The following is a 27166-nucleotide window of genomic DNA, read 5'->3' as shown; positions in this document are numbered from 1 at the left end:
TGAGAAGTTATCCAGACAAAAGATGAAGCGGTAGCACAATGAGTAAACACAGCGGATAGATCTGTACCCCTGAAAGCCAAACAAAGCATGGCTGGGGTGCAAGCTTGAACCCTGCACCACTGTTCCCCCACGGGAACTGCAAACATGTTTCTTGGGACAGTACTGGCTGTGCCAGCTAGCGCAGGGGGACAACGTGTGCTAGCTGGCACAGTCTTGAAGGGTAGCACATTGTGGGGGCTGTTCCCAGTAGGAAGAAGAGACAGAGTTTCACTAGGTTTGTCTCCCTCTACCCTTCACTGTCCCAAGCTAGCTTTCTACCCTTAAATACCGCCACCATGCCCGACTCGGAAGCATACTGGATGTATCATGTTTCATACTATGAAAATTTCACCTGCAGGAAATTTTCTGCAAGAAAGCATAATTTCAACATCATTTTGGATACTTTGCCCCAGGGTGGTGAATGTGGGGGTGGATAGATAGATAGATAAATAAATAAATAAATAAAGTCTGAACTGCTTTAGGGCCGTGGGACCTAGAGCTACATAACATGGGTGGGTGCATACCCTCAAGTTCATAGTGAACTTCATCTCTGCATTATTAAGGATTCCAACACTGCAGTCTTGCACACAGCTACCAGTTTAAAAATAATAATAAAAAAAAAAAAATCACAACAACACAGACTTTGCTTACCATCAGGAAAGTACAGTTACAACTTTTAGTGGTCAGCTTGTAGCAAACTGTGGTCAGGAAAGATCATGAAAGAGCAGATTCCAGGGAGAATAAGTACAGAAGAAAATAAATGTGTTCTTTCCAGAACAGGCTATCTTAACACTAATACAACACACATAGTAAACAGGCTATCTTAACACTAATACAACACACATGGTAAATTGTTTAATATCTCTGAAAGTGGAAACTGCAATGAGCCATGAAAACCTTCTGAGGATGAAAAGCATCCTCAATGAAGAGAGGAATTTTTGAAGTAATGTTCCATTTAGTTTAGACGGATCAAGAATATCTAAAACCAGGGATTATATTAAAAACCTTAGAATCTTAGCCAGGACTGGGAAGTATTTGTAATGATTTTATCACACATTATTAACAGACTTTGAAGGTGATATTTTCCTCTTAATCTGTGGTAAGACTTACTAAGAGATAGAATTAAGAGTCAGTAGCTGAAGCTAGAGGAAATGATATCCGAAAGTAAGCAATTCTGCTTTCCTTAAAACAGCACGTAAGTGTAGCATTTCAGAAAGAAGCTAGTGTAAGACCTGCAGAAAAATCAAGTCTTCAAGCCATAAAGCATCACCTTCAAATCTCTCAGTCCAATGCATTGCAAAAGAAGACATTTCCTGGCTTTTCAACTAAAGGCTCCTGAAAGGGTTATTTCATACCATATTTTTTTCCCACCTTACCAAGTACGCCAACAAATGTTGCTAAACGCCCTACAGAAAACTGCCTTTTTTTCCTTTCTACTATTGCTGTATTTTCCAATTGCACTCCAAACCTAGACATAAAAGGCCATATAAACCTATTACACTGATGTAGCTCCTTTCTAGTGCTACATTTCTTGTGGATTTTAAATGCTATCTTTCATTATTCCTCTTTCACAGAAATATTACTACAAGACTGCCATTCGATGAGTCCATATTGCACTTTTGGGGGAACACCAGCATTATGACTACCTCTTCCCATAGGTTATCCTATACATCAGTATTCCCACAGCTAGGCACACAACAAAGCAATTCAATCTGAATGTTTGAATAAAGGGCCTTAGTGTTATTTCTGTGAGAAGGCTTCAGGAAATGGCTGTAATGACTGGGGTTTATGTTCTCAAACTTTGTTTTGTCATCAGGAGTAGCTGTCTTCATCCAAAATAAACTTGAACAGATTATTCAGAGCAACAGATGTTTTTCAAACAGAAAGATTTATGTTTAAATAACACACACACCCCCATTGTTGATTAGTGGGGCATTAGGTAGATGGTTCTATACTTTTTAATTTTAATTAAATGCACAGCACATTGATAACCAGTCTTTTCAGGTCTCAGCTAATTGTTTTGTTTACTGTATACACACATGCTGTGCTATATCCACTATATGGGAATCTATTATAAAAAAGGTTAGTGATTAACAACTTCCCCTCTCTTCATAATTAGATATCTTGATAGGAAGCACCCATATGGAGATAATAGAAGCAAATAACAGATTTTATATCCCTGAAGTCCAAGGGCAGCACACTGCTAGAAATTGCATATACCAAAAGTCTGGAGCAAGGCCAGTCTTTTTAATGGTCAAAGATAGGTGGATGTACAAACACATTTGTGCCAGACACCACATTGCACTGCAAATGCCTGGGACATCACAGATCTTACCATCTGTTTAAATGGATGAGCCACAGATGTTCAAACCTCTGTATGAGCTGAGTCCAGAAGTTGCATACAGTATTCAGATTCTGAAAAGTGCAAATATTAAAAATCCAGCACTGGATTTAATTTTTAAGAGTGGTTTCAAGTATAATTTGCATTTTATAGCTCTTCTCTGTGTAAATTATGGTTTGTACACATAAATATCTACTCACCACAGTAAATTTATGTTGGTATATTTATTACTGAGAGTAAAGAAAGTAGAAAACATATTCTCATGCAAATATATCTTCCCTTCTATATCACTTTACTCATGAGGCAGGAAAGAAGAGACAGAAAGATAGAAATTAATGCAGACTCTTTGGCTGTAAATTAACAAAACTACGCTTCATATCAATGCCCAGATCTGAAAGAGCTTATGGAGGATGAGATCCCTAGATAGTAAGATAAAGAATAGACAGACTACATTTCAACTTCTTAACTGTTAAGTGTTGATTTTAAAACAAAATTCAAAATGTTTTTATTCAGATGGAATGAAATCTTATATTTAAGATTTAAAAACAGGACAGAAAATCAGCATCATCAAAATTCAACTTTAAATTGTGCATGTAAATTTTTATACATGTACAACCACACATTAACTCTGTTTTGGGGGTATATCATCATAAAAATCACATGTAAAACACCTTTTTTTTTTAATGCTGTAAAAATAACTACATTAAGGAGCTTAATGCTAAGTAAGGGCCTACGTTTTCAAAATTCTAAGATAGAATGAGCAAAATCTTTTTTTATTTTTAATTGCATTTGCAAAAATGTTGGACCCTAGGGGAAATACAGCTATCACTGGAAACTCGTTGAGTCACATATTGAAATTCAGCATTGCAAGATCATCTGTATTCCTCTCCCCTACTATGTCAGACATTCATGTACTGCAGTCAACTGCAATTTTTTTTTAACAGTAACCAGAAACCTTAAGATATAGGAGAGCTGTTTGGGATAACTACAACCACAGACAAACATAGATTTGATTAATCACATTTCATGACATGTACATCCTTTACGTTCTCAAAATTCTGGTTTTCCAGTGAAACAGTATAAAACAGCTTCCAAGCTTTGCCAGCTTGGTTTACACAGCAAACAGAGTCCCTTTAGTCCATCTAGAGCCTTTTCTGTCACAGGCCATAAAGCCACCTTCCACCTTCTTCCACTTCAGCTCCTAACTTGCCCTCAGACCACTTCCAGACACTTATCAAGCACAAAGAAAATATTTGTCATCCACACATTACATCCATACAGATAATACACAAACAGCTGTTTCTCTCCCTTTATCATCTTTTCAAATCCATTACTGAATTGGAATAATTTCATTTTTTAGTTTGGCAACCTACAAATTATATACTTGCAGTCCTTACTTGAGAGCCTCCAACCATGAAAATTCAAAAAGTTTTGGTCTGCATTTGTTTGGCAGAACTGGAGAGATAAATGATGTATCAAGAAAGCTAATAGACTATCCATGGGCTGTAATTCAGATTCTAGGCTATAATAAGGCTGAGCTTTGCTAGCTCTAAAAATCACTGTGACATGTAAAACTTGCTGGCAAATTATTTAATACAAAAGACACCATTATTTCTCATACAGAGAACAGCAAGTTCCAGGAAGCCCCTGAAGGAACAGCGTGTTCTCTGTGCACAAGCCAGGAGCTTTGCTACTTGGGGAGAATATTTGTGTAACTGCCTGAAAATGTAAATACATCTGTATTACACTTTGGGTAACTATACTTTCATTCAAGGAAAGCAAGCTGGAATGCAGGAACAGAATACTACTTTTTCAGATGCACAAAATTCGAATCCTGACACAACAAAACCAAAGCAATCCTGTCCTTGATCCTGAGAATGCAAATACATGTAAACAACCAGTTCCGGTTTTGCTTAAGGCCTTTTCCACATAAATACGAGTATAAATGCTCACCTGCTATAAACATCCACACATGCATCTCTGAAATACATTTTAATATCAGTACATTCATTGCACAACTATTTACAGAAAGTAACTGCAAAGGCAAAATTACACAAGCAAGCCAAAAGCTGCTTCATTAATAATATCACTTGGAGGCTTTTTCTTTTCCCCTCCGGGCCAAATTGCATCACACACTTTGTTTAAAATTATAAACCAACATTTTCAACATACTTTGAAGATACTAATTTGAACAGCTAATTTTAGCTTCAATATTTCCACTTATTCCGTTTGGTTTCCTCCTATCTCCAAATGTGATTGGAACTCACTTGTTTTTTCTTCTAGATTTCTTTCTTTCATCTCTCTCTCTGCCCCCCACACTCCACACCTTTCAATCTGCTGAGTGATCTACCAGAACACAAAGATATCACAGATACATGTTTATGCTGGTTTAAGAAGATACAATACTTTATTGTACTGATGTGATGACACTTTTTTTGGTTTTTTCCCAAGGCTGTTTTAAAGATCAAGCAGGAAGAAAGCAAAACTCCTCCTATTTAAACAGGAGAAAAAAAAAATTTTGTTGATCTTAATCTAGTTATTTATTTTTCAAGCTTCAGAATAATCTTTATATAGTCCACAGTTAATTCAGAAATTTAAACTGACCACTGTAAATGAGAGAAAAGAAAGTTCAGTATACCTTAGGCTAAGTGAAATTCTTTTTCTTTTCTTATAACCAGAAATTTAGAGTTTACAAGTTCTATATTTTTTGTATGAAAAATTATAAAATAAAACCATAACAATGCAGTCACATTGATACATCTTCTGTGAAGCCAAAGTATTTTAGATCTGTAAAACTGAGGCATATGGAAATATTTATTTCCAAGATAAGCAGTGCGACACTCAAAGTGACTTGATGTCATTTTTCAAATAATATTACATTGCAACAGCAACAGAAGGCCCTGTCAGATCCTCTACTAATTTTGACCTGTACTTAATTCCCAGGGCTGCCATGAATTATTAGCAGAAGCAAAAGCATGGGCTACTGAGCAATGCTTGTACCTTTTTTGGGTTTTGTAAGACCAGTCCTGTCTGTTGTCTGCATGAAGAACCCACCTCTTGTACAGGCTTAAGATGTGTCCAGCAGCTAAGGTGGGCACAATTTTTTGTGAGTGTCCCCCCCATTTTTTTTGCTTAGTATTTTGGGATGGGGGTTCCTTCAGACAACTGGCACACAGAGATACCAATGGAAGAAATGCTTCTTACCGGCTGCAAATGGCTTACAATTAACTGCTCATCAAGAGACTATAACATGGGTACAAAGCAGGACACACCTGCAGCCAGTACTCTGGTGCTGTACTGAGCAGACATAGTTTCAATATTTGCAAGCAAAATGTTTACAAAAATATTTTGCAAAACATGTTGCAGTTTTTATATAAATTATGTTGCTGACATGGATACCTGAACTGACACTGAAAATTCACTAGCAAAGCATCATACATTCAAGTTTAAAGGGAATTTTAGTTCTTTTTATAAGCTCTTCCTAATTATATAAAGCATTTCTTCATATCAATCTTACACTTAAGCAGACGGTCACACATTAATTTTATCTGCTTTGTCCAAACACCAATACATACAACTCAGCCAGCAGGACTCAAGGTAGGTGCTATATAAAAGCTGTAACATGGGCTGTCTTCCCTGCAAGGTTAAGCTCCCTTGCATTTTAGAGAAAAGCCTCTGGTATGTTTTAAACAAGGATGCAAATCCAAGAGTCTGCTAAACAATTGGAAAAACCTTTTCAAAGAGTTCTGAAAAAACCACCTATAGAGACTTCCTAAAGTGGATGTAAAATATTGGAATAGCTATTTAACATAATAGGAGACAAAAAGTTTCTTTCAAGTAGCATCAGCATAGCCAAGGAGGCACTGAACTATGAATTAGGGGAGCATGTGTACAAGAAGCAGTAAAATGCTCACTGCAAGCTAATTCTGCCCTAATTAGCCTTGGCACAATGTACCTATACTGCTTCTGGTATCAAACAGGTATCCTAATGTGGACCTTCACTGCCATAGCTTTTTGCTACAGATATCTCTAATAAAATATTATATTACAGATATATTCCAGGATTTCATTCCTTCTTTGGCTGCTGACCTGCTCTGACTTGCCCACTTTATGTTTAAATTGTGCATATTTCCATCCTGTGCCTACCATCCTGTTTAGTTTATAATCTCATAAGGGCAGGGACTGCCTTTTACTACTTGTTTGAACAGCATCCAGCACAACAGGACTTTGATCCAGCCTGTAGGCACTGCTTGCGGTATGTTAGATTCCAAATATCACCTATAGAATTCTGTATCAATACAGTTTCAGTTCCTGGCAACTTGGTATTAACAGTATTGAAACAGTGCATGTACTCAGCTACAGCACAGGACCAATTTTCCACATTACTCCCCTTAGGATCACAGCAAACACAGTGCCAGAAGAAACTCACTTAAACTTGCAAGTTTTTTTCCATAGTCTCTCTTTGTTGTTCAGCACAGGAAAAGTAAAGTAGCATCGTTCAGAGCTAAATAACCTGATTAGATTAAAAAAAATTATCACAGCAGAGATAACTTTCATTCAAATGAGACATGACAAGTCACATGGCTGTTCAGACCACAATACCATATTCTCCAAGTTTAATGTCTCACCAAGTTATTTCCTTGAGCTTCGCATATGTCAGAGAAACTATGCTGAAACCAGCTTTTCACATCAAAGAGAACTACTTTGGATTTCTTATTTCTGAAATATCATAGAAATTAACAGTTTATTCTATAATTCACTGCCTCGCTTAATTCATAGCATCTCAGTCAAATTGATTTCATTGTGCTTTAGGTTTTATATCAGATATATAATAGTGTACCTATTTACTATACCTGACCACTAAGATAAAGCCAGCGAAAGTTATCTCAGGTATTACCTGTGTGAGCAAAACCCTTTTTTGCTTAACTTCATAAAGCCATTTAGAGGAATTAAACAGTTTACCTTGCTGACCCACATCTAACAAAAATATTTTAGATGGTATCACCATACTATTGACCTTCAGTTTGTGATGGTCACTTTAATTTTGCATGGTTCTATGCATTACAACGTAAGACATCCAAGCAGCAATATTGCTAAAATTACATTTCTATTTTCTGTTACAGGTTCAAAATATAATTTCTTTGCTAGCGAAAAAAGATTTTTACACAAGTTTTACAAGGACATTTTATGTCCCCAGAATCTATAATATTCATTAGAAAGACCAAGTCGGCTGTCTGAAGAACATATTTTAAAATCATTTACTCACACAAATCCATCTGAAAAGATATGGCTTCAAGAAGGAAAGCTAATAAGAAACAGCACAGGCTTATATCCTGCTAGCAGAAAGTATGTACTTCTTAGTATAACCCAAGCTATTTACCCACAAATGCTAGCTTAATTACACCACACAATGAAACGATGTTTCCAGTGGAAAAACAAGCAATGTGGAAAGTTCTTTGCATGAACTAATGCATTTATAGCAATGAATATGACCTTGTAGCATTTACTAGAGAGGTGTAGAGCACTAGCTTAATAGCTTTCTAATTTCTGATTTCAATCGGCTGCTCTATTGTTTTAAACCAGAGTTGTGCAGAGGTAACACCTGACAATCTCAGGAAACCAACAAGGGAGTCACTGTGATAACTCCATCTGATTAAACCGCAGATCGTGAACAGCATTTCCCACTGGCTTCTAATTCACTGTAAGTAGAATTTGTTTATAAACGTGTGAACTCTCACCTGCTGGCATTTCGCTTGCTATAAAAACAACCTCTACAAATCAAGAAAAGCATCATAACACCATAAAAAAAGGGGGGCAGGGGGGAGAGGGTGTTAGTTAATCTTTGCAGTTGTTTATAATACTAGACGTTAACACTCTCCTGCTTTTTACTGGTATGCCTGTTCTTATTTAGAGAAGATGCAGGGGGAGAGTGTGAAAGGAGTGAGGGTTCTTTATTATACTGCAAGCTGAGAATTGTGTGCATTTCTTCAATAGTTCTACCACAATTGCTAGTATGCAATATACAAATTGTATGAAAACGTAAGACATGCCACATGTCTTGATTAGGCACAAATGAGATGTAATGCAGCATCACTATATTTTATTATAGAAGAACAAAAAATATAGGGATCAAACACAGCCCGTTTCAGAAATGAATGAACCCCAAATGCACTGACCACATGCAACATTATGAAGCTATTTTAACCCTAGTAAGAGAAGAGCCACAAAGTTAAATGTACCTGATCTCACACAGCACAGAATCTCAAATGTTAGCTGCTAGTGAACTACTTCCTAAACACAAGCATTCTTGATTATGGTATGTAATTAACAGAGCAGAAAAAGTCAAAATTACTCACAGAGTCCTGAAGATGCAATTGCAAACTATCTAAGACAGGAAATTCCAGTGCAACACTAGAAAATAAGTAGGAATAAACATGCATAAAGTCAGGAACTGACAGGCCTCTGGATTACTGCAACTGTAGGAATCATGCTCGTGCATGCTGGGCTATAATTTATGAAACAGAGCCCAGGAAACAACCAATCGCTTAGCTCCTCCTAACAAGTCCAACTGGCTATGAAAAGCTGGAAGTGCTGCAGAGAACAATGAAGAGGAGCTATCCCACATATTAATCTGCTTATCTAGGATTGTCTTGTGTGTAAAGAGAGGGAAGCATGTAACAAGGAGAGAAAAAAAAAAAGAAAGAAAAATCACAGATTTGCTGTTGAAACAACAGAATAAATTTCAATCAACAGGAAAATTTTCCATTGTAGTCAGATGGCTAGTACTACACTGAAACATTGGTAGCATCAGCTAAAAGATTTCAGAAGACCACGATCCTCCTTAGTAGTGGTTTTTTTCACATTACTGACAGAAAGCTACACGAACTGGATTTATATTTCCTATGCAATTGTTTCAGTGCTCTCCTACTCTTAATTTAAATATAATGTGTCTGCTTAATGTGAAACACCCTTCCATAAAATCTTATTAGAGTAAGATATATCTTTTTCAGATCACAGGTGGCTGTTCAGTGCATTAATGAGCAGCCCTTCTTGGAAAGCCATCTGCATGGTCCTAGGGTTTAAGATTTAAAAGGCCATCACTTATCAGAGAGATGAGAGGAGGACAAGAAAGTGTGTCTTCAATTAATGACCAAAAAAGAAACACTTTAAACAATCTGGAGCAGACGAGGATTTACACACTAGAGCATATGGAGCCAAAGTTGTCCTTCCTGGGAAATTCCATGGTTTTGAAATGTGGGTTTGACCAATTTGAAACTAACAGTGCTTTGATGTTTTCTGCTAAATAACACTTCTGAAGTGCTTCAGACTAACAGAAAACATTTTATTCTTAATTCTGCTTTATTTTATAAAAATTCATAAAATAAAATTTATAGTTTCATGTAGTGAAAAATACACAGGAATCTGGCAAGGTAAGAAATTTTGACCTTACAGAACTATCTTCCTGTAAACATGTCCACTGAATTCTCCGTGTTGATAAATTTCTATTTACTCAAATAAGAAGTAAGAAACAAACTTTAATACATAAGAAAGCTACAGTTTTTGAAAAGAGCTGTTAGCCTGTTTATACAGAAATCCTAGTAGTATTGAATGAAAACATAGATACTGTGGGGTGACTTAGCATGAATTTTACAAGGAAGAAAATCACGTAGGTTTGGTTGCTTTATCTTTAAAACATTTTGACATATGGTTATTCTTCACACACCTTCCTTTTTCTCCTTCCTCTTGTAATCTATGCCTTAATCATTTCTGCTATCCCCTTGGCAAAATGTATTTCATAAAACCTGCTTTGGTATTTGCTGTCATGACACCCACATTCAACAGCTTCTACAGATATTTTGCAGCTTTAGATACTTTCCCAGAAGACAGTTAGTAGCTGCAGATGACCATCTGGACCACCTTGTCCTGCTGGGTATTATTACTTGAATTAGAGAAACAGAAGCCTTTAATCTCATGAATCAGGGCTTTTTGCATACCTAAGCAGTCTCCTCCCCAGGTCTCCAGTCTGTCACTACATGTAGTAATCATGAGCTACTTCAGCACTGCATCCTTTTAAATGGCTCTTAATGAAAATTACTATGCAAAAAGAAAAAAAACTCAATGTGCTGAAAATCAACAGTTTATAACAGATACTCAAAGTTATGTTCAGTTACCTTGTTTCCATTAATTAGAAGAAATTCTTAATGTCCCACCGATTTCTGAGCAACAAATAAAAGGAATAACTTTATTCAAAGATTCTTCAACTCCGCAATGACTGAAGAGCAGCCACCTCCAAAGAAGAGCATTTGCTAACCAAAGGGGCAAATAGAAGTGATAGCATACATAAAAATAAAATATAAAAATATGTTTTAAAAGGGGTAATATTATAAAATTTAACCTAGAAATCTGAAAACACAAAAATCTTCAGTTACCTATATCCTATATTGGCAACCTTGTCACCAGCCCCTATTCTATTTGACAAATACTAGAAAGAAATACAATGACTTACACCTTTTGCTTCTTTTTATGACTTTCCCAATTAAAATGTGAAGGTGCTAGCTCTAGTTCTTTCAACAAAGAAACCTACCACAACTCTCAGCTATACCCTCAAACAGCGGCAGTCTCTGGTTTTCCTTCTCAAGATCACAAAGAGCATTAACTCCTACTATTTCCACTAGTGCAGAAGTTATACATAGCCTGACACCCATATTCAATGTTTGGAAACAAAATCCACTGCAGTACCATAATAAATTGGTACCATTCCTTTATTTGCTGTATAAGTCTGGACAGTATCCCATTGCCAGTTTATTGTAGTTAAATTTAAAACCAAGTAATTTACTGAAACAAAATCAGCAGTTAAGAAAAGCCTTCACTGAATAACTAGAATGTCTGAAGTAAAGCAATACAATTAATCCTTCAGTACTTAAGATATCATATCCTTGGCATTTCATTTTTCTTCTATCTTGTTAAATTATTCATCTCCATAATAGGAGTTTTCTGCATGTAATTTGTTCTTTTTGTACTAGGCACTCTTTCAGAACTCCCTGATTTATTGTGTTTCTGTGTCTGCCACATTGCTATCAACTTCACATCTACTAATAAAGTCAGCAACCTTAAAAGTAATGCATTCCTCTGCCAGTCAGAGGTTTTTTAAAATGGTTCACCCCCAGATGATTTCTCTTTGTCAATATTTGAAATACTTTTGTTAGTGGAAAGCTTTTTAAACACTATAGCATACAGCTTAAAAGGAAAACATATCAAGCAGGAACTTCAGCAGTTATCTGCCTGGAGGTTAGTCTTTCTGGCAGATTGAAGGGGAATCCCATTTTCATACATGAAAGTGTCTGGGCATAGTAGACTGTGAATGTTTAACTGATTGGAAGAGGCAGGCGTAGCCTACATATGAGTGAGACAACTTGGTAGTTGCAGCTGGCTCTATGGGAAAGTGCTAATGGGGGCACTTCCTTCCTCATCTCTCCTTAGCTAAGTTGGGACCTGTGAAAAAAGGGCTAACTCTTGTCAGTGGCAATTAGGTTGTCCAAAAGAAGAATGCAAGATTAAGTAACATTCCAATATATTTCAATTTTCTCAACACACTTTCAACCCCATTGTGGATTATGCTGCTCATCCTTAAGGTTTCACATTCCTTTATTCCTGCAGTTCCAAGAGTGTCTTGTAGATGACCATATATATATATGAACAGAAACATCTGCAGATTTACTTGATCCTGCAGAATGTATTTGTGTTTAGCTTTCCTAGTATTACTTGCAATCCATGAAGTTCATACAGAGGTGATTGTTACCCATTTCTCTGTATGGACTAACAGTATAAGCAGCACTACAAAATCACCCCTTGCAACACACACACACAAAATATATGGAAAGAAAGGCATATTGCTATCAAATCCAGCTCTAAAAACAGCAGGGAAATTCTACACACTAGAACAGCATTGAAAATAGCAGATATGAACAATGGAAGTAGAGATGCTCAGGCAGGCTACAAGAGAAATTCTGACTGTTTACTCCTCTGATTAATCAGCAGGTATAATCCGCTAGTGAACATTACATGAAGAATGAGGTTTCTCTGATAATATTAGGAAAGAAGCACTACGTGTTGAATGACTTGAGGTATAAACAAACATACAATAGTTTAATAAACAAGTGTTCATGTCTCCAGATGCTGATTTTATTTTATACAGCAGCAATGCCAACAAATACCAGATCGTAAAAGATAATTGTACTCTGTATGATAGTTTTGTGAAGGAAATCTTTTGAACAGTGCACAAAGAAACATGGAAAATATGCAAGGAATGGAACATGTGATTCATGAATACACATCCTACATCAAAAGCAGAAGGACCTCATCCAGCGTGTAGGTATATAATTCTTCAGCAAAACAATATGTAAAAGTATGTGAAACTCCTGTTTACAGTAAACAAGAACAACCCTTAGTTGAGGTTACATTATGTGGCTACAGAAACCAAGCTGAAGAAACACAATGTATGCATAGCAGATTTTTTTTTTTTGGGGGGGGGGGTGATAAAAAAATCCTATATACATATATTCATTTAGGAACCCAAGGATTCATCTGTTCTGCTAGTTCACATGCACATGAACAAGCTCAGACAGTGCTAAACTCACTACTAGATGCACAGCTAACTGACAACTTCAATATAAAAACATTATAAGCTATTTTCGTAGCTAATCAGTTCTGCATGGAGGGAGAACAGTGTTGTACAGCCTGACTGTGTTATTTGCACACCTTAGTACGTAAGCCCACACAAAATTATGCTGTATTATATGCATGTGCTTGTATTGTGCTCAGGATGGAGATGCTTCAAGACCCCAAAGAACTTCTAAGCCAACTTGATAAATTGGTAAATATTCTTATTTCAGTAGCTAGAAAACTACCTATTATTGATTTTGTTAACAGAACAGTTGCACTAAGTCAGACTGAAAATTAATTCAGCCCAGCATCCCAAATTTGAAAGTGAGCTATATGGGATGCTTAGTGGAAGACATGCCAACCACCATCAAAACAAAACAAACCAAAACAAACCAAAACAAAACCAAAACAAAACAGGAAAAAAGAAAAAAAAAAGGGGGGGGGGGAGAAAAAAGATAGGCTTTATTATTAGCATCCTTTGCCTTTTAATAAAGCCTGGAGTGTTTGACTGAGATCTAGAATGCATTTCACATACAAAGAAAGGAAAAACCCACACTCTATACAGCACTTATTAAAAAATATGAGAGTGTAGAATTCCTCTCAGTTTAACACATGCCAAGCAAGACACAATATTAATGAGCTTTTCCCATGATAACTGACTCTGGAATGGAATCCAGTCTTCCAAGCCTTACTCCAGGATTTAAGCCACCAGATACCCATCTTCATAACTATTTACTGCAACGAGTTACAGCTTATAGACTACCTATGATACAGTGAGGTTATATAAACTGCCACTGTATGACTGAGCATCCTGCATACATGGAATCAACTTTATGTTCTCAAAGTTGTATTACCTATATCCCAGACCAACAATGATGAAAGATTGTTAAGTCTCACTGGTCCTCTGGAAAGCAGAGTCGCATTTAGACTAAGGAGATGCTGAAGCCAAGGGAAATCAGTCCACCCACACTGGCTGGTCCATGAAGGGAGAAGGGTAATAGAATTATTCCAGAAACAGCAGAAGATATGGGGACATCATTATGAGTCTCAGTAACTAGAGAGCTATAGAAGAATTTATAGACTTTCGCAGATACACAGGAAGCTTAATCCAAGGGAGGGGATCACAGGAGACAAACATATAAAAAAAAATGCTTTCACTTGCACATATTCTCTCTCCCACAGAGGTAAGAAATTCACATGAAGAGATGGAAGAGAAACTCCATGATCCAGAGAACTAATTTTCATAAGAAGGGGCTCCTTTTCTCCATAGTAACTGCTAACATCTGGTCAGGTATGATGAAACTGTCTCCAAGAGCCTAAGACAGCATGTCTTTAAAAGAATAATAAATCTTATGCTCAGACACATGCCAGATCAGCTAAGAAAGCAGCCATCTGAAGTTCAGCAGCTAGCAGACCCAATGTGTTTGCAGCCCTGTCAATAAACCTAGTAAATACTGAGCTGGGGAAGCCCTACAATGCTTCCATTTTCTTGCTCCCAGAAAAGTCTGATTGTATTAGAAGAACTTGCTTGCATTGAGCACCTAGGCACTAGAAAGTTTAAAAATGACAGCTCTACAGTTGCACACAAAAATTGATGCATTCAGACCCAGCAGCAAGGAAGTTTGGAGTCCTTTGAGAACAGATAGCAACTGCGTGAGAAACTAGTTATAAAACTATACAACCTGGCATTTCCAACTTCTGAATACTAGATTTCAGAAACAGTGTAATATTTTGCACAGGATTTGCAGGGGAGGCTTTTCTTGAGGGGAAGAAAGGTGATATGTATGTAGCTTCCTAGGTTTATACTGAGAAAAACAGTATACATTATACCTGCCACTCTAAACCTTCAGTGATGGCTGGGAGGAGCTGATAGTTGTCCACCCACACAGCAGACTAAGCACTAAAGCACACAGCTACCATCTAAAGACATTACTGACAAGCCCAGGAACTTGGTAGCCTGCTGGCACAGATGCATCACTGGGACCAAACACTGGCTCTCTAGGAGCGAGAATGAGTACTGAAGGATGAACCCTCCCATTATCTCTCTCCCTATCCTAGCCTGGGAGCATCAGGTTTTTCTTTTATTGCTCCCAGTTGGGAAAAGTAGAAATATCCAAACTATTTGTTGCATCTTGGTCTCCTATAAATAGAATCAGGTACAAAACAGAGTGGAGAAGATTTACGCAGCATGTTTCCTGCCTAGTGCAATTCCCAGAGGTTCCATGAGTCGGGAAATACATGCAGAGTGATATTAACACCAGAAAAAACTCCAAGCACTTTGTGAGACCCCCCACCAAGTCACTGGGAGAGGGAAGGGAAAAGTTCATAGCTGTCAGGAAGAAATTAAAGTTACAATCACAAGGGAGAAGAGGCAAAAAAACCCCAGCGTACACTTTACCTTTTTTGGGAGCCCCACAAGTTCAATGGTAGCGATGGATCTGTGCAGGGCTGGACTCTTGCCCCGATTTTCTCTCTCACCCCCTCTGGCAATCTCAGATGTTCTTAGTGAAGCAGCAGCTGTCACTCTGGCAGCAGCAGTGTGAGCTCAGCTGAGTTCATACATGCAGTTATTTTAGCATATTGCCTTTTTCCTTCTTCTCAGAAAAAAATCTGCCAATTTAATACTTTGGGTAGCTCAGCTAGACCTAGATAGGATTTGACTGCATAGAGAAAAAAAATCCCTAAACAAACCAGTTCTTTCAGTCCTGGTATTCTTTTTCTCAAACAACTGTTGTGAACAAGGGCACAAGAGATTTAAGAGGAAGAGTTTTCTTTCTGGTGGGAAATATTAAGCAATCAAGTTATAAGCAAGGCAGGTCACATTTTTGGTTGCAAAATGCCAACTGAAATTGTTTAAGAACATGAAATAGTTTTTTAAGAACTGTCAGTGTCATCTCTAGACCACAAACAAATTGTAAAGCCTGTGACAGGGAAAACCATGCTGGCTCTTGCTTTCACCCTCTCTTCTCTGTAGCTCATCTCATAGCAAGCAATAGCCTGGAAGCTGAGTTATGGTTTAAGCCATGTTTCTGCCCAATTCATCCTTCTCTAAAGTCACAGTCTATCCACTCTCAAGACATACATCATCCACAGCCTTTTCTTCAGAGGTTTTCCACTCTATACAAAATACAAAATGTTTGGAGAGGACACTTGAACATCCTGTGTCCTCTTACCCTTGTTCCAAAGAGAGGCCATATCTTTCTATCTTCATAAACAAGTTCTAATAAATTCATAAATATCATCACCTTGAATACTCCGTGTACAGTTCTGGGCCCCATAATTTAAGAAGTATGTTGAGTCCTTGAATGGATCCAGAGGAGGGCAACAAAGCTGGTGAAAGAGCTGGAAGGCATGTCCTGTAAGGAGCAACTGAGGACTTCGGGCTTGTCTAGTTTGGAGAGAAGGAGGCTGAGGGGGGACCTCATTGCTCTCTGCAGCTTCCCGAGGAGGGCAAGTGGAGAGGGACTGCTAGGCAGTCACAGGATGCATAGGAATGGTTCAAAGCTGTGCCAGGGAAGGTTCAGACTGGACATTAGGAAGCATTTCTTTACTGAGAGGGTGGTCAAACACTGGAACAGTCTTCCTGGAGAGGTGGTCGATGCCCCATGCCTGTCAGTGTTTAAGAGGCATTTGGCCAATGCCCTTAACAACGTACTTTATCTTTTGGCCAGCCCTGAATCGGTCAGGCAGTTGGACTAGATGACCATTGTAGCTCCCTTCCAACTGAAATAGTCTAGTCTATTCTATACTAGAGAAGGTAAGGGCTTTGAAATTGCATTGCACTGAAACATCACTAGCAACGGACAACCATGTGGTAAGAATGGCCACACATGTCAAACCTAAGGTTGATAGAGTCTGGGATCCTCTCTCACACTAGCAAGCAGACAATGCCAATGAAAGACTAAATATGTAAAAAACACCTCTCCAGAGTGCACTTGCAAACCTCAGCAAGCTGTGGATTAGCAATGCACTGAACCAAAGTTGGCATCATGGCTTATATTAACTCCCAATTAATCCTTCCATTAATTCATCCAGCCACATTTTGAACCCACTTAAGCCTTCAGCATTTATAGCAATCTGCTAGAAAGAAGTCCACAGCTTAACTACGCCTATAAAAACCACATCCTTTAGTTCCAAACATGATACCTCCCCTTAGGTTCATTTGATGATTCCAAGTTTTTGTATTTGAAAATGCAACGAATAATTGTTCCCTATTCTTCTTTCTCTCTCATTATAGTGTAGACATCAATTTTACCCCTCCATCATCTATTCTCTGGGCTGAAGATTTCTGTTCTGTTTATTCATTTCTCATGTGGAAACCCTTCCAATATTCTCTGTATGGCTACACCACCAACTTCTACACTGTCATAATATTCTTTTGACAGTAAATTGCTACATATCCTATACTGACAGCAAGTGTCCTACCTGTCACAAAACTGTCACCTCTCAGAGTTGGACTCTGTGCAGAACTGAAAGAGGTTCCTAGCATTGTCCATTCTCATTCTCTTCCCCTTATCTCAGAGGGGGACAGCTTCCACCTTCTCCTATAGTAATGAAATAACAGAAAAGCCTCTTACTGCACTGTATGTCTAAGAATTTTCTGTGTATACTAGAAGACCAGAATTATGAGTCATGGACACAAGGACTTTTCTTTCCAGTTGAAGGTCACTTTCAGTAATTCCATTTATTTCCCTTTTTAAGCCTGGATTAAGTAATTTTAAAGCTACATCATTATTGTTAATATTGTTGCTGAATCTGATCTTTTAGTAGTTATTAATTTTCAGTACTTTTATTATTTTTTCCTGTTAGCATAAGTTGCTTTGGCAGGCAATGGAGTAGGCTTAATAATTGTCTTCCTCATGTTATCAGCTTTTCAACCATCCATGTGAACAGCTTCATTTTTAAAGTTTATTAAATTCATCAAAAATTATTAAATTCCTGGATTCGGTGTTGTTCATTTTTAGAGACAGTGCACTTGCTGAACTCTTGGAAAAGTGTTATATTCTCTGAGATTTACTTATGTCATTGTTGGAACTGAAATCTGTTCATCCCATTTGAGAGACAGAATAATGACTAGTTTTGTTTTATTGTCACATACAATGAGAACTTGACCTTTGCATTTGAGCACAGGTTGAGAGGGAGAAATTATTCTTCAGGGCACCTGTGTAATCAGGCCCTAAACGAAATTTGAAGCTTTAGCAGTAAGGGAAACTGTTGTCTAAGTCTGGTGCTAAACATTTAACCCCATTTCACATCCAAATGCATGATAAGCTACTTGGCAGCAGACACCAAAAGAGCAGGCACCAGTTTGACCTTTATATGGTGGGATGAGTGAAAAAATTACTAGTTCAGACTCTGTTATTGGAAGTTAAAGAGTAAACAAGTTGAGACACATGATGAAAACCCTTTCATTTTCACATAATTAATGCAAGGCATTCAACTCAATTTAAGACCATAAATTCACACACATTCATTAAAAAAACCTAAGGTGTTTTTTTAAGAATCAACTGCCACTTAAAATAATTCTTTGGTCTTTAAGACCATATATCCAGCTGACCTGTTTAAGATGGCATCTCCATTGCAAGTTCTTTCTTCTAGGTAAATATATGTAAATAGTTTTTCTTCCTCAATGTATTGGCTTTGTGTGGCAAGGTTTTGGTAGCCGGGGGGTTACAGGGGTGGCTTCTGTAAGAAGCTGCTGGAAGCTTCCCCTGTGTTCAAGAGAGCCAATACCAGCCGGCTCTAAGGCGGACCCGCCGCCAGGCAAGGCCGAGCCAATCAGCGATAGTGATAATGCCTCTGTGATAACATTTTTAAGAAGGGAGAAAAAGTTGGGACAGACGGAAATGGCAGCTGGAGAGAGGAATGAGAACGTGTAAGAGAAACAGCCCTGCGGACACCAAGGTCAGTGAAGAAGGACAGGGAGGAGGTGCTCCAGGCGCCAGAGCAGAGATTCCCCTGCAGCCCGTGGTGAAGACCATGGTGAGGCAGGCTGTCCCCCTGAAGCCCAGGGAGGTCCACAGTGGAGCAGATATCCACCTGCAGCCTGTGGAGGACCCCACGCTGGAGCAGGTGGGTTCCCGAAGGAGGCTGTGACCCCATGGGAAGCCCATGCTGGAGCAGGCTCCTGGCAGAACCTGCGAATCTGTGGAGAGGAGCCCACGGAGCAGGTTTTCTGGCAGGACTTATGACCCCATGGGGGACCCACGCTGGAGCAGTGTGCTCCTGAAGGACTGTATGCCATGGAAAGGACCCATGCTGCAGCAGTTAGTGAAGAACTGCAGCCCGTGGGAAGGACCCACGTTGGAGAAGTTCATGGAGGACTGTCTCCTGTGGGAGGCACCCCACACTGGAGCAGGGGAAGAGTGCAATAAGTCCTCCCCCTGAGGAGGATGAAGCGGCAGAAAATAACGTGTGATGAACTGACCGTAAACCCTATTCCCCATCCCCTTGTGCCACTAGGGGCGGTTGGCAGAGAATCTGGGAGTGAAGTTGTCCCTGGGAAGAAGGGAGGGGTGGAGGGAAGGTGTTCTGAGATTTGGTTTTATTTCTCATTACCCTACTCTGGTTGATTTGTAATAGATTGAGTTAATTTTCCCCAAGCTGAGTCTGTTTTGCCCATGACGGTAATTGGTGAGTGATCTCTCCTGTCCTTATCTCGACCCACAAGCTCTTTGTTATATTTTCTCTCCCCTGTCCAGCTGAGGAGGGGGAGAGATAGAATGGCTTTGGTGGGCACCTGGCGTCCAGCCAGGGTCAACCCACCACACTCAAAAAAAAAAAAAAAAAAAAAAAAAGACATGTTTGGAACTGTTACCATTTCCTTATGCACATCTCTTCGCTTCATGTGCTTGAGACAAATTCCTATGAAATTGTTGCTTATTATGCTGTGCCAGATCTCTGAAGCAAAGATCAAACATTCTAGAAGACAAAGTATGCATTCTAATTTAATGATGTTATTTTTCCTTGCAGTATTGTAACAGCTGGAGAAGAGGAAGAAATCTTTATTTTCATAAGTTATCACAATACTAATAAAATTTTGGAATTTTTTTTTAAATCATTCCATACTGAGACATTCCTCTCAACCCACTACATATCTAAGGAATTGAGAATGATGTAGCCAATAAATTTTGTATTGGCAATGTAAAATGACCTGACCTCCAAGCTGAAAATATATTTCGGAGTCAAACCAAGTGCCCAAGATTTAAAAGCAGTTCAACAGAGTCCTGCAGCTGTCATTCACATACAGATATTTAGTCAGTGAATGGCGAGGAGCAACAGCCTAGACATCAGACCCCATGTAAAGTTGCAAACAAGCCAAAGCCTTAAAGCAGTCTTTTAGGTGACCTAAAATTTCTGGATGTATTGGGTTTGTGTGGCAAGGTTTTGGTAGCAGGAGGTGGCTACAGGTGTGGCTTCTGTGAGAAGCTGCTAGAAGCTTCCCCTATGATTGATAAAGCCATTGCCAGATGGCTCCAAGCTGGACCCACTGCTGGCCAAGGCCGAGCTCATCAGCAATGGTGGTAGCGCCTCTAGGATAATAGATTTAAGAAGGGGGAAAAAGACTGGGCAATTGTAGCCGGGAGAGAGGAGTGAGAATATATAAGAGAAACAACACTGCAGACACCAAGGTCAGTGAAGAAGGACGGGGAGGAGGTGCTCCAGGTGCTGGAGCAGAGATTCCCTTGCAGCCTGTGGGGAAGACCATGGTGAGGCAGGTTGTCCCCCTGCAGCCCAGGGAGGTCCACATCGGAGCAGGTGGATGCCTGAAGGAGGCTGTGACCCCCTGGGAAGCCCACGCTGGAGCAGGTTTTCTGGCAGGACTTGTGACCCCATGGGGGACCCACGCTGGAGCAGTCTGTGCCTGAAGGACTGCAGCCCGTGGAAGGGACACACGCCAGAGTAGTTCATGAAGAACTACAGCCTGTGGGAAGGACTTACTTTGGAGAAGTTCATGAAGCCCTGTCTCCTGTGGGAGGGACCCCACACTGGAGCAGAAGAGTGAGGAGTCCTCCCCCTGAGGAGGAAGGAGTGGCAGAGACAACGTGTGATGAACTGACCACAACCCCCATTACCCGTCCCCCTGTGCTGCTGGGGGGTAGGAGGTAGAGAAAACCAGGAGTGGAGTTGATCCTGGGAAGAAGGGAGAGGGGGGGGGAGGGTGTTTTAAGGTTTGGTTTTATTTTTCTTTATGCTACTCTGATTGGTTAGAAAATAAATTAATTTCCCCAAGATGAGTGTTTTGCCCATGACAGTAACTGGTGAGTGATCTCCCTGTCCTCACCTCAACCTATGAGCCTTTCATTATATTTTCTCTCCCCCAGTCCATTTGAGGAGGGTGAGTTGATAGAGCAGCTTGGTAGACACCTGGCATCTAGCCGAAGTCAACCCACCACACTGGAGAACTATATGAAGCAACTGCGAGTAACATATCCTGAAGATTATGCACATAAGCTAAGCAGCAGCCATATGGTCTTGTTACCAAAAGACTGATTCTTTATCTTTTCTCCTAACAGAGGAAACATTATGCTACATACACAGAGACACAGAAATAATATAGGCTACTGTAATTCCTACAGTCTTAATATGAGGAGAAACGTTCATAGTATTCTATGAATGTTAATTATACTACCAAAACATCAATTTCAGTAATCACTGAAATGCTCAACGATCTTTCTGTGGCCTGTTTTGTACAGTAGCAAGAGAAAACAGAATAGTACTATAGACTTAAAAATAAATGGATACATTACGCAGAATGCCACTCAACTACCCTTAGGCAGTGACTCAAGCACTTCAGCTACAGTACCCACAGTATCTGTGGGACTAGGTAAAAAGACTCCTTACTAACATAACCAATCAAACTGAACATTTAAATTAAGTGCAGAACTTATAATACTTTTTAATCCACTGTCTGCCACAATGAAAGCTACTGACATTTGGAACACATGTTCAAAAGCCTAGCAACATATCCTTCCTGTCTTCAGGCATTTATATTTTTTGCTCTTAAAAAATCAAAATGTTTCCAATCAATTCTGAGAAATGCCTTAATGTTCTGTCATCTACTAATTATTTCTTCAGTTTTCTTTCCATGAAGCTGCAAACATTAGTACAGAAACAGAACAATACTTGTAAATAGCCAGATAATTATTTATGTTGACTAGACACATCAAGTTGCATATAGTAGTAGTCTGTAGCTTTTCAGTCATTTTAGTTATGTCACTAACAAACCATTTCTAGATCCTGGGGATGAGAGGGCAGTGGGGAGGGATGGAGTGGAAGGGGTATATAAGAAAGGTCAGGTTATAAAAAGCACATAGAAAAGAAATCTATAGAAATCACACAGAAAAACTGTATGATCTAGATTTTTTAAACAGATTCACATGTCACATGGATTTGTTTGACTAGTCAAGAAGTGACAAATGAGTAGCCTTAGGCAACCAGTGTCCACCCCCTGAGCTAACAGGAACAAAGCCATATATTTAAAAAATGTAAATACTATGACCATTTTTGAAATATACAGTTTCCAAAAAAAAGAAATTTAATTCACTGTTCTATGTTTCTAAGAAAGCTACATTTACAGAGCAAACTCTGATAGATACTGCTGAATCAGATTAAATTTTGTGGTAATTTGTGAAAAGTATCCAAATTATCAGATTAATTTCATATTAGAGTTCAAAGTGGTTGATGGTTCACTGGGGACCGCATTGCCCATGCAGTATATTACAAGCCACAGGTAAGCGCTTGCAAAGAACCCACAAGGACCTCCCAGCATATTTTCCCTGCAAGGAAAGCAAGCAAATCATTTCATCCCAATGGAGAGCGGTATGTTACTGTGCCAATTGCATTTTGTAGGTTCAGCCAGACAGGAAACAAAACCAGCTCACGATCACATCTGTGTATCCTAAAAAGCTAACATTGTGACAACTTAATGGAATAATTGGCACAAAATGTATAAGCTGTAAGGGTCTGAAAGAATATTAAGTTGCCTTTGGAAAAGAACAGAGTAAGAACTGAAAGTTACAGTACCACTTTATTTTCTCATCTCTTTGATTCTGGTCATTCAGTATCCAAGAGGATAGAGCATAAATGGGAAATGGGAAAGGATTACTGAAGTGTTTAGAGGTGCTGAGAACCCTACATACAAAAAGTGATTAAGAGAAATTGTGACATAAACTCTCTTTGGAAAACAGAAAACATTTTTGTCTCAAAAAAACCAGAACCAGTGGACATGTACTGAAATTAAAAGGCAACAAACTGATCACTGTTTTGTGATTTGCTATTACATATTCAAAGTAAGTACTTCAAGATATATAAATATCAATAAAGTTATCCTATGTCCAATGTAAAATTTTGCATGACTGTCCATTTTTCATATTCAAGAAAATGGCCCTTCAAGCTATATCCAGATAAAGAAGAGATTGCCTTTACAGATATCTCACGATATAATGAATAGGATTGGAAGTCCCTCTGGAAATACCATTTCTGGTACACAATAGTAGCTTTTTTCATTGGCATTACCTGGTCTTTAAAAAAAAAACCAAAACTATGCAAGATCAGCAGTGTTAATATGCTTCTGGGTATTTATATGGGATGAATAGTGTAACCTTTTTAGATGTTGCAATGGAACAGCACTAATTCTTTTCCTCCTTTAAAAAAACATTGTTCAAGTCACTTGACAACAAAAATGTTAGAGTGTATTCTAGCCAACTGACCTTTAAAATGTATCTGTTTGACTATCAAGCACTTTTTAATAAGTATGGATTTGGCACTAGATGTATTCTTGCATAATTCCTGTTTTCATAAAACATATGACAGAGTTCAGGAGCTATTAAAGAAAAAAAACCCTTACAAAGTAGCCTTTGTCATTAGCTGAACCATATCATTCCAGTTACTGAGTTTCCAATGTTCCACCTTAATGCCAGCAAACATCAACACAAAGGAGTCCTTCATTCTCCCAGGCTAACAATGAACTGGAGAAGGTAGCACTTTTTTGAACCTACTGTCTTTTCCCTCTTGTCTTGCTCTGGTAAGCCAGTGTGAGCATGTATTGGAGATAGAGATTTGAGATCACTAACATCTAACTGATTAATATTGTAGGTGGTCTAAATAAAGAGATACTTATTTATACTTATTTTTATTTATAAACAATTATTCTATAAAAATTGTCTACAAACTTTATAGACAAATATCTAAATGCTTTTATCAAGTATATTTGTCAATATATTGATTGCTGCAGAATCTATAAAGATCCAATGTGAGAGACAGTTGATACTGAATCATACTAATGAGCTATGCAATGGGGGAAGGGGGGGAAGACTTCTGCTTCATTACAGTAAGGAGCCTAGCTAGTCCAGTATAGAAGGCAATACCTAACCTATGTAAAACAATTCTTGTTTTAATTAAGGAGGATGTCTTACTGTCTCCTGAACAGGAAAAAATAAGATGAGTTTCAGGAAGGAAGACAAAAACTTTATAGACTTTTCAAATACTACTCCATACTGATTTTAAGATTCTCACTGAAAATCCACTACAACCCCTTTGTAAGCATTTTTAATAGTTAACTATTCCTACTAGTATAATAAATAAGTGGCTTCTAATTTCTAATCCAGATTTGTCTGAATTCAGTTTCTAGTTGCTTTAGTTTGTTATGTCTCATCTTGTAGACAACGAGGCCCCTATCACTAAAATTTCTCTCTTCATAATGATGAAGGCATCTCTTAAAATACAAGGCAACAATAAGGAAACAGTTATAAAGAAATACAGTCACTAAAGACAAATGTGTTCACAGGAAAACAGGAAGAGTGAAATAATTCAAGAGATTACAGTCAGAGAAACAAAGACAGTTTTGGCTTTTAAGATGGGGGAGGCAAAGAATCCATGGGATGGCAGGGGAACAGTAGACTTGTCTCGAGAAGAGAGGTGTGGCACACTAAGGTTGATGCTGAATAGCTGTAGCTGATAACAAGTTTTGATGCCTGGACATTAGCCTGGAAAAAGTATGGATCTCACTGGTGTAAGGCTCTGGGGAAAAGCTTACCTATTTACTGAAAGAAATGCAGTAGGAAACAGAACCTGGAAATATGTTCTTGTGCTTTTCAAGAGGCATGGTGCAAGCTTGGCACATGCTGGAGCATTGGCAGCCCTGCAAAAGCAATTGCAGCATGCTGTGTGGTGCCAATTCAGTGAGATTCATGGGCAGCTGCTCCAAGCAAAGGAAAACCAAAGTCTCAGTGAAAACCCAAAGGATGATTAAGTGAGGCATTTCGAGCATTACTAGCAGTCTGTAAGATAAAAAACCATCATGCTTCTTTACCATCTAGGGCAAAGTTTCTGAAGAACTTCCTGCAGCGTCAGGACAGCCTGCAGTGCAGCAAAATTATTGTTTTCCCAGCCCTATATCCAAGTGCCAGGCCCAAAAGATGCAGTGGCCCTCTAGAAGGGGCACAGTATCTTCAAAGCTGCCCTAAAAGAAGATACAACATACAGAATTTCAAACATAAGGTGTTTCAAGAGCATTGAAGAGGCTGGAACTGCACTAAATATCAGAAGCTTTCTAGGATCCTCCCAAAGCACAGGCAATGAAATAGGCTTACTGAGAGAAGCATCATCAAGGTCTGAGACGGAAAGAGAATGTGCAATAGGGTGTGTAAAAAAAGAAAAAAATTCCACAATACTAACAGATTGCACCAGCTTTAGTAATAATATAGCATACTTTAAAGGATGACTAAAGCACTAAAGCATATGGACAAATCCTGTGCAGTTTGCTCATACACAGATCATTCTAGTGATTTTTTTTTCTTCATGAAAAAGTGAAACAAAAAATACTGTTATGTCATTGTCCTGGGTTCAGCTGGGATAGAGTTAATTTTCACAGGAACCTGGGAGGGGGCACAGCCGGGACAGCTGAACTAGCCAAGGAGCTATTCCATACCATGTGACATCATGCTCACTATACAACTGGGGAGCGGGCTGGGGGGTGCGCTTGGCTTTCACTGGGGGAAGTGGCAGAGCGTGAGGTTCCAGGTGGTGAGCAGTTGCACTGTGCATCACTAGTTTTGTATACTCTTTTATTAGTACCGTTGCTGCTGTTGTAGCTTCTCGTTTTGCGTTGTCCCAGTAAATTGTCCTTATCTCAACCCACATGGTTCCCTTTTTGTTTTCTTTTCTCCTTTCTGATTCTCCTCCCCATCCCACTGGAGGGGGAGCCGGAGGAGTGAGCGAGCGGCTGCATGGTCCTTTGTTACCGGCTGGGCTGAAACCATGACAGTCATATAGTTTGAACTTCTACCTGTAATAAAACATCATCCTTGGCACATTCCCTGCAAAAGAATGGCAATTAGAAGCTGGATTGATTTTTGTTTGTTTACAAGCATTTGTAATCACCAGTTACAATTTAAGGTCTCCAAACCTTTAAAGCTTTTTGAACAAAGAATATAATGCCCTGGTCAAGATTCCAGGAACATGCCATGGATTATCTACATGATATCATATCTATTCTCCATACATTTTGGGGGGACAGCTATGGAATAACAGCAAAACATGTCCATGTGCTCCTCACAGACACCAACAGACAAGTAAGAAAAGTAAATGGTGACAAAGTTCCTAATTTAACTTACCAGTTTGTACCTCCCAACAGTATAATCAAAAAAATGACTTCATGAAACCAAGATTACAATTAGCACCTGTTAAGCTCTTAAGACAATCTGAGGAAATATTAGTCTTACTACTCTGAAGAGTCATAAAATGGACCCCAAAGTATCTCTGCTCATGGAGGCATCGCAGATGCAGAAGCTTACCCATAAGTCCCTTTCCTGAAACCTACAGCAGTTAACCACAATTTAAACTACAGCACAGTATTGTGAAGCAAGCATCCTTACAGAAGATGTTATCTGCAATATATAGAAAGGGAAATACTAACAAGACTAAAAGCATTCTTGATGACATCATATTATTTCAATTTCCCTTGTGTTCTTAAATAGCAAAATGCATGTGATACTGGAGAGACCATAGCAAAGTTGCAACAGTAGAGATATGCCTCTCATCCTAAAGGGTAATACAGAACTATTCACAGTTTCAGCTTTGCTCCTGAAGATGTGTAGTGGTTTTTCTATTTCTCTTTTCAAG

General features: G+C 38.8%; 1 long non-coding RNA gene across 1 annotated transcript in view; it reads right to left on the bottom strand.

Moving 5' to 3' along the window:
• LOC128136315 (uncharacterized) overlaps positions 1 to 8895 on the bottom strand; it is a 198445-nt gene extending 189550 nt beyond the window's left edge. Inside the window, exon 1 of the long non-coding RNA XR_008233328.1 lies at positions 8737 to 8895. This is a non-coding gene — a long non-coding RNA (uncharacterized LOC128136315). The remainder of the gene's footprint in view (positions 1 to 8736) is intronic.
• Positions 8896 to 27166: the final 18271 nt, after the last annotated feature.

The sequence above is a fragment of the Harpia harpyja genome, chromosome Z (assembly GCF_026419915.1).
Source record: "Harpia harpyja isolate bHarHar1 chromosome Z, bHarHar1 primary haplotype, whole genome shotgun sequence".
NCBI classification, from domain to species: domain Eukaryota; kingdom Metazoa; phylum Chordata; class Aves; order Accipitriformes; family Accipitridae; genus Harpia; species Harpia harpyja.
This window is presented reverse-complemented; position numbering and strand designations above follow the sequence as displayed.